Here is an 8329-nt window from a genome sequence, read left to right on the forward strand (position 1 = left end):
CTGTTTCTCAATGAGTGGAAAAACCAATACGGGACGGGTCACGCTTATGAGATATTATTGTAGGAAATGCTGCGCTTCATCATTTTTAGATTTACTTTGCTAGTCAAATAAAGATGAAGATAGGAGGTCCTTTACTTGACTGCGAGATGAAAGTCCATCACATTGTTTCCCACAACAGATCCCCTCTGTGAGATCCGGCACATTAAATACCATTTGCTGACTTTGAGATGGTGGGATTTTATCTCATCACATTTTTCTGAAGTAAATATCTACAAGTCAAGCTATATATCATATAGTTTTACGGTGATACAGTTGAAACTGACTGATTGTCATAAACTGACAACTATTAAAGTGAACAAACAGAAATAGACTCAATCTTAAAGGGAAAGTGCACCCCCAAAATTTAAATTCTGTCATTATTTAAACACTCTTCATTCCTTTCAAACCTTTTATTTCATACTTTCTTGAGTCTAAAGGGATAGTTCACCTAACAATGAAGAATTAATCACTATTAACTCCCCCTCATATGGTTACAAACCCTTATGGCTTTGCTTTTTCTGTTAAACACAAAAGTAGATATTTTGAAAAAAGCTGAAAACCTGTAACCATTTACTTCCATAGTAGGATAAACAAATACTATGGAAGTCAACGGTTATAGGTTTCCAGCTTTCTTCACAAATTTATCTTTTGTGTTAAACGGGAGAAAGAAACCAACTTATATGGCTGCACAATATTTTGTTGTCGATATTACAATGTGTGTATCCGCAATAGTCACATCACAAAGATACAATGATACTGTAACATGAAGTGATGCTGACAACAGGGGTGCGAATCCAAATGCAGGTTTATTTAGCAGAATGATCAGGCAAGCAACGGTCAACACAGGGGCAAACAAATGTATACAGGCAAATTTAGATTCGTAGTCAAAATAACAGGCAGATGGTGAAAAGGCAGGCAGCAGAAAACTTAAAACAAACAAAAAAAGACTAGTTTCAAGCACAGCAAGACAAGGCAGGGGAAAACGTGTCGTAATGTTTCACTATACAGATTAGCAAGACCCAATGTGTGTGTTTGTGCTGTTTTTATAGTCCTTGTAATCAGTCTTGGAGCAGCATCAGCTGTGTGAGTCTAACCAATGGAAACTAGGAACAGGTGTGTAAGTGTTGCATGACAGGACCTGTAGTTCATATGAAACAAGACTGTAAATGTGAACGTTCTCCAGCGATTTATGTAGGTTAGATCTCTGGGTATTGAGACAGATACAATGTGTGATTGTCTGCAAGGACAATACAAGACAGACTAGGTCATCAGTTAGATGTAAATGTTCAGTTAAATTTAAGAGAACTGCTTTTGGACAATCTGTTTTTTCAGTCAGAGCAGCAGAAAGATGGAACAAAATACCAGTGCAAATCAGAAAGAGTACCACTTTTAATCATTTTAAAACTGTTCTTAAAATTTGGCTTAGACAAAATCAAATATGCGATCAATGATTTGATTTCATTTTATTGATAATGATGTATTGTGTTGTACTGTGAGTGAATATTGTATTCTTTTTACAACCTCCTACTCAGGGACTACAGATGTAAATTAGCTTTATAGCTAACTCTGGCACAACATGTCATGTTGTACATTGTCCCTGTATAAATAAATAAAATAAATAAATAAATATGCAATGTTGAGTCGACTTTGAAGTGTGATTTTATATTTACATATACAAAATCATAAAGCATGCACTGTTAATTCAACTTTTATTTTTGCTTTGTTGCATTTATCTATGCTTGTAGTTTGTTTATTACATATTATGCATAATTCACTTTTTACAGAATCATCTCATTCGATTAACTAGCTGTTTATTGGCATGCATGTTACTGAGACATTAGCTGCTTATTAGTATAAAGCACATGTTCTGTATAATCTCCATACATCCCTAATCCCACCCAATACCTAAACTACCTTAATAGCTATTAATAAGGAGCAAATTATGAGTTTATTAAAGCAAAAGTCAAAATGTTTGGCTAAGAGCGAGAACTGAACCTTAAAGTAAAGTGTGACCTAAAAATTCTTTCCAAGTATAACAAAGTATATTGCAAGATATGTTGCAATGTCAGATTTTTCCAATATCGTGCAGCCCTATTATACAGCTATTTAACTTCTTGAAGGTGAGTAAATTTTCATTTTTGGGTGAAGTATCTCTTTAATCTCTGCTTACTGTTATTTAAAGTTCCCGTACATAATCTAAGCTTATTTCATTATGAAGACATTAGTGTCATAACACTTCAACAAACATGAGGTCGCTTTGTGTGTTTTTAGCTGATGCATGAAACATGAACCAGATCACAAATATGTCAAGCTCAGTATATTGTGGTTAAAAAGAAGCTCTGCTGCCAAAATAAAACACAACACAGTCGAAGAATCCACCATGAGGCAACAGATCTGGTTGTATGCCATTTTACTAACAGCTGGCGGCTGACATGGAACCGGTTTATCTTCTTTTGCTTTATTTGATGCTTTGTCATTTAAAATCTGAAAGACCCAAATTATGTAAACAAATTATTGGTAATAAACCTTACAATGACCAAGCTTTATGTTAAGGTTGCATTAGGTAATCCCAGCATGCACACAACATCATAAGACGTTAACATTAGGTTAGATATAGGTCGTGATGTCAGATGACCAAAATTCAATGTCTAGCCAGCGTCTAAGGACGACGTTATTTGGACGTCCAATAACGACATCAAACGACATTTATATTTGGTTGACTTTAGGTTGACCAAAATCCATCTTTAACCAACGTCATATTGACGTCAAATACCGACATTTATTCGTCAGGTATGACAACCAAAACTTAGCACTTGATAGATGTTATAGTGGTGACGTCTACACAACATCAAGCTGTAACATCATTAGATGTTGATATTTGAATGATTTTAAGCATTGGACATTGACGTCGACCTGTCGTTGGGTTCTGATGTTAACCCAATTTTCATTTCTAAACAAAATGCAACATCCCCACAACGTTGGGGTACAAGGTCAATCTGACATCCTATGCCTGCTGGGATGTTAGACTAGTTAATTTATTAACTAACATATTGAACAACATTTGTACAGCATTTATTAATTATATAGTTAAACATTTACGAACGCATTATTAAAACCCAAAGCTGTGCTTGTTAATATATGCTAATGCACTGTGAGTTAGCAAGAACTAACAATGGTTGACTTTTATACCATTGACCAACATTAACAAAGATTAATAAATACTGTAAAAATGTATGGTTAATTGTTTGTTACCATTAACTAAAAATAACTGATACAACCATTTTGTAAAGTGTTACCCTAATAATTTGGTCAAAATACAGTGTGGTAAATTCAGGAACACCACTCAGAATCACCTGGAACGAAATGTAAAAACTCGTCATATTAGGTGAAATTATGTATTACGTTATGTAATATTAAATACTTTTCTCTCATAATCTTCGTTTGCTTAGAATAAGGAGCATTAAATTTAGCCCCTCCAAACAGACTGAATGCACCTTTGTGTGCAGCTGTTCAGCAAGTTCACTGGGAAGATGATGATGGGATCTACAGGTTTTGCAAACACTGAATTATAAGTATTCTGTAATCCAATACATACCGGTATAATTCAAGTTTGACAGTCCAAACAATGTCTTTCCCAACTGCAACCTCAGACATTGAATGAGCTTATCCATCTAAATAAAGCAATTCAATACAACCATACAGACTATAGACACAATTAACTGACCATTCTTGATCATTTTGACAATTCTATCACAAGAAAATGTGAACATATAAGTGAAATCCACATTTAGACTAAATATAGACATTGGTTTATATTTTAAATATGTTGCCAACTTCTTTTTGTCTCAGAAATATTTAAATCCGTGTCCACTGTGTTCACAAAACAGAAGTTAACGTCCACATAAATAACAACAAGTCTTTCACCAAACAACTGAAAGTAGAGATGTTTGACAGCAACAATGGGCTGTTCTCTTCTTACCTGCATTTAAAGCATTGAAGTCTTCTTTGAAACAAACAAAAAAGCGCGACGCTTCGCTTCTCACAGACTGGCAGTGATTTGAGTCCAGTTAATCCACACGAGCGACGAGACTTTCAGTCCATAAACTTCACCGGGACCGCTCGTGTCCGCCCGCAACACACGTGTCTATTTCCAGCCAAAGGATGATTTCTTAAACACTGAAATGATTGAAAGGGGCTCCTGTGTATTTTTAGAGGCGCTAACTCCTGGAAGCCCGTCTCTTGTCTGTCACTGGCGGCCGGGAGTGAGTGTTTCGGTGAGGAATAACGGGAGGTGAGCGTCAGTTCACAGTGGAGTTATTGTCCGCTAGTGCGACCCGGCGGCCGCTCGTGGAAAAGGGCTGGGCTTCAGACATCGCCTACCAAGTCCATACACAAGAGACTCCTCACACACAAAAAAACAGCCATGTTTATTCATCCCACCAGTGATTTTCAAAGATTCTTCTTTTAATAATTTAGATGCTGCTTGTCTGTCTGTTTGCTGGAAACCGAAAATAATAAAACACATTTGTTTGTTAGTGCCATATAAAAATGTAAACAAAACATATGCCTTTGTTATAAAATGTATTCATTTGATGGTTTAAGTAAAATATTTATTTTTCTTAAAACTTAATGTTTGTGATTAGTGTTTTGTTTAATAAAACACTGCATCATTTGTTTTGTAGCCTGTTTGTTGCTTATAAAACAGAAATCTATTTTGTTTGTTCAATTCAATGTGAGCTTTCTATTGTTATCATCATTTTAACAACAATGTTCAGTTTGTTTTGTAAAACAATTTAACCAACATGTTTTGTTTGCCAGTTATATTTTGTTAAACCATTATTTTATAATAATTTGTGTTTAAAACATTAGACTTTCTTGTAAAACAAATGGTTGGTAAACAATGTAGCCACATATTAACAGGTTTGTTTGGTGTTTTCTGTGCTAGTTATTTGTTGTTAAATTATTATTTTATAGTAATTTGGGGTTTAAAAGATTAGTTTGTTTATAAAACAATGTAACAAATGCTTGGTAAACAATGTAGCCTCTATTTATAGGTTTGTTTGTTGGGTGTATTTGTTAAAATAAAACATTTAAATAATAAATATGTAACCTATATTTGGTTGGTTTGGATCTTTTGATCTGTATTTTTTATTTTAGATGCATTTTTATTAGCTTAAGTGTCATTGCCATTTTAAACCTGTGTAAACTGAAAGCCTCGTTCAGCTTCAGCTAATAAAGGAGGTGACAGGGTCAAAGGTCATGCTTGGGCTAACTATCAGTTCAATGATGCGTAAAACTGTGAGGTAATCCAAAAAGCGTGGGAAACAATAAATCAGTTTATACATTTGTGAAATACCATAGTTCCAGGTTATATTCAACTATCCATGATTTTAAAAATGACTTGTTTTTACCAGTGTGTGTTTGTGTGTTCGCTCCACAGAGCTGTGTTTTGTGTGCACCCACAGATGGAGGGTGTGTTCAGTAGGTGTTTGTTTGAGTGGGTGTGTCTGTCGCTCCGTGCGGTGGGAGTTCACAGTGTGTGTGCCAAAGAAAGAGCTCACAAACACACTGTTGAAAACACACCCAGCGGTGCCACACCTCTCATCCAGCATCACAGGGACGATCGGCCAATCCCGCAGCACCTCACAGTGGGCATCAGTCACACGCAGCCAATCTGCGGGCACCTCCTCCACACCTTCAAAGTAAACCAACATCAAGGCCTCACACTTTTCCACAAACACAGCTTATTTATTTGATCATATCTGAGCCTTTCCATTTGCTTTGAAAGTCACTGTCTGATGGTGCATGTTCGGAGGATATTTCGCCACCTTAGAATTATAAGGTTATATCTGACATTTTTGTCAAAATTGAGTATTTATTAAATGACAACTTATTTACATTATGGGATGTTTTTTATAAGTTGTTTACATTTTAGGACTTTTTATTTGAAAAACAAATGTTACACACATACTGTTTGCTATGGAATGCAAAAACTTTGAAGCTCATTATCTCAAAATCATTCAGAATGCAGATAGACACTTATAATTCCAAGGGGACAATTTGTTGGACAGTTACTGTGCAAACATTAAGAGGTGATATAAAGACCCAAAGCTTAAATTGCAGTTATTTTAACACACACATACACTTGTACTAGATTTATCCAATGTACTGTGCTGACTGTATTTTCTACACCCCATCCCAATCCTACCTCTAAGCCAAACCCTCACTGGAGACAATCTGCTAAAACCTTTATTTCTGTGTGATTGATAAGCTATTTTACTCATGGGGACTGAAAAAGTGTCCCTCTAAACTCAAAATTGACTGTATTGCTAAAACCTGTGGGGACATGTGGTCATCATGACATAAGCAGGACAGAATCTGCTAAATGTTTTGCTATTTCTTGTGGTATGATTTTGGGAGTATTGTACCTAAAAGCATAATATTTATTCATTCATTCATTTTCATTTGGGTTAGTCTCTATTCAGAGGTCGCCACAACAGAATGAACCGCCAACTATTCCAGCATATGTTTTAGGAAACTCATGCAAACATAGGAAGAACATGCAAACTCCAAACAGAAATGCCAACTGGTTCAGCAGGGACTCGAACCAGCAACCTTCTTGCTGTGAGGCGACAGTGCTCGCCACCCTGCCGCCCCAAAACTTAATACAGTAAATAAAACATGCAGGGGCGGATTTAGTGATTTTGGGGGCCCTAAACACTACCAGCCATGGGGCCTGAAGTTCAAAAATGTTGTACTTTTTTATTGTTATTTTGCCGTTTTTACTTATGTTATTTGATTTCCTTTTCTACATTTTATCTTAATGCAAAATAATAATAACATGTAAACAGATGTAAAGAGTACTGAAAAATCATCCTCAAGTAAAAGTGCCATTACCTGCCTAAAAATGTAGTTTAAGTAAAGTAAAAGTATCTGTTGTAAATATTACTCATGAGTAAAAGTAGCCCTTTCAAAAGTACTCAAGAAGCTGATGCGTTTACATGTAATTTGTGGATGTGTGTAAGCGTAACATTATGTAGTGCATTTGCCCAGCAGGCACACAATGTCATAAGATGTTAATATTAGGTTAGAGTTAGGTTGTGACATCAGGAGACCAAAATTCAACATTTAGCCAGAGTCTAAGGACAACGTTATCTTAATGTTTAATAATGATGTCAAATGACATTGATATTTGGTTGATTTTAGGTTGTTAGAAAGTGATCAAAATCCAACGTCCAGCCAACATCTTAAACCAACGTCATATTGATGTAAAACCCTGACATTTATTCATAAGGGCATGGCAACTAAAATCCAATGTCTGATAGACGTCATAGTGGTAGCATCAACACAACGTCAAGCTGTAACATCATTATACATTGATATTTGGTTGATTTGAGGTTGGTCGTTGGATATTGATGCTGGCCTGACTTCGAGTTCCCAACCATTATTTGGAAAGCATGTTCATTTCCAAATAAAATGCAACGTCCATGACGTTGGGGTACAACGTCAATCTGACAACATGTTGACGTACTTTGCCTGCTGAGTGTTTAAGACCATTTTGGTCATCGTACAGTAAATGTCCATCATCTTTTCATCAGTGTATCTAAAACAGTCTCTGGGTCAATTCGTGTAAATATTTTGGACATCTTCTTGGACACTTTTAATGCTTTCAAACAGTTTGCTGCAATTATTAAGTGTCCATGTCTTGAGGTAGTTCATTAAGAGGCGATTTACCTTGTGTGTAATTTGATTGGACAGGAATCACAGGACTGATTTTTCCAATACCCATAGATAAAAAATAATAAAGTAGTGACTGCAGATTAAAGGAAAGTAGTGGAGTAAAAGTATCAATGCGGCACAAAAAATGTACTCAAGGGAAAGTAATTAGTTACTTAACACCACTGCACGTAAAGCACCTTGTAGGATCAATTCACAACTAAAAGATGAATTCACAACTAAAAATAATGAATAATTATATTTTTAAAAATAAATCTTTACTTATTTGACTGCTGGACTGGTCCATGATGAAGGTGAGAGAACCTCATCGTACAAAATATGACAGAAAACAATGTTATATATAATTTATAGGTATCATTTATACTTCTAGGTATTTATTGAAGTGCCCTAATTGGCCGCTTACCTTGCTTATTGATTAAATCCGCCCCTGAAAACATGATCCGTTTTTAATTTTTATTTAATGTTTACAATGCAAACCAAATTAGATCCACTTATTTAGTAAACAAAGAAACTGTCTTATATAATATATATACTAAAGTACAGAAAATATTAC

At 35.4% G+C, this 8329-nt stretch overlaps 1 protein-coding gene and 1 long non-coding RNA gene across 5 annotated transcripts in view; one reads left to right on the forward strand and one right to left on the reverse strand.

Annotated features, from left to right (window-relative positions):
- plxnb1a (plexin b1a) overlaps positions 1 to 4303 on the reverse strand; it is a 199131-nt gene extending 194828 nt beyond the window's left edge. For all 4 annotated transcript variants that reach the window (XM_087306601.1, XM_087306600.1, XM_087306598.1 and 1 more), the window contains exon 1: positions 4019 to 4303. The gene's annotated coding sequence lies outside the window, so the exon portion shown is untranslated. The remainder of the gene's footprint in view (positions 1 to 4018) is intronic.
- LOC147838166 (uncharacterized) overlaps positions 1 to 8329 on the forward strand; it is a 148051-nt gene that overhangs the window by 111938 nt on the left and 27784 nt on the right. The window lies entirely within an intron of this gene.

This window comes from Danio rerio, chromosome 23, assembly GCF_052040795.2.
Source record: "Danio rerio strain M-AB ecotype USA chromosome 23, GRCz13ab, whole genome shotgun sequence".
In the NCBI taxonomy this organism is placed as follows: Eukaryota; Metazoa; Chordata; class Actinopteri; order Cypriniformes; family Danionidae; genus Danio; species Danio rerio.